The sequence below is a fragment of the Urtica dioica genome, chromosome 2 (genome assembly GCF_054948205.1).
Source record: "Urtica dioica subsp. dioica isolate 48M chromosome 2, U.dioica_male_clone48M_v1_H2, whole genome shotgun sequence".
In the NCBI taxonomy this organism is placed as follows: Eukaryota; Viridiplantae; Streptophyta; class Magnoliopsida; order Rosales; family Urticaceae; genus Urtica; species Urtica dioica.
In genome coordinates this window covers 30344124-30344882 of record NC_142757.1, presented here as the reverse complement: position 1 = coordinate 30344882, position 759 = coordinate 30344124, and positions in this window count along the sequence as shown.

The window sequence follows — 759 nt, the reverse complement described above, 5'->3', positions numbered from 1 at the left end:
GATGTTCCTTTTAGAATGGCAGAATCTAAATATAGTTTCGAACAACTAGGTGTAACGGTTGAGTTCTATGGCGGTGAACTCAATGGATACATTTATGGTCATCCTGCTACTGCTAAAAAATATGCTGGACATGCTCAATTGGGGGAAATTTTTTAATTCAATCGTGCTACTTTGAAATCCGACTGTGTTTTTCGTAACAGTCCAAGGCGTTGGTTTACTTTTGGACATGCTTCTTTTAATCAGCTCTTCTTCTTCGGACACATTTGGCATGGCGCTCAAACCTTGTTCCGGGATTTTTTTTTAAGGTATTGACCCGGATTTGGATGCTCAAGTTGAATTTGGAGCATTCCAAAAACTTGGAGACCCTACTACAAGAAGACAAGTAGTCTGATACAATAGATATATATTGTTTGTATTTAGTTTTTTTTTTTTTTTATATAGGCTGCCAAAAAATCTTGATTTGAATCTTTCACTCTTATCTTGCTCTTTCTTTATCCGGAAGATGATCTCAAATCAACAAGTATGAAAGCTATTGTAAATTACGCTCGAATCTATGGAAGCGTTTATACATTCCTCTTTGTCTCAACTTTAGGAATAACTTTTCCGCTATGTTTTTTTCGAGAACCACCTAAAGTTCTAACTAAAAAAGAAAATGATTTTTTTTCTTCTCAATTGAAAGTAATTAATCTTCCAAAATTGGAAGGTTCATTACTTCAACTATTCTTCGTGTTCCTCGAATGGATGTCTTAGTTGTTGGTA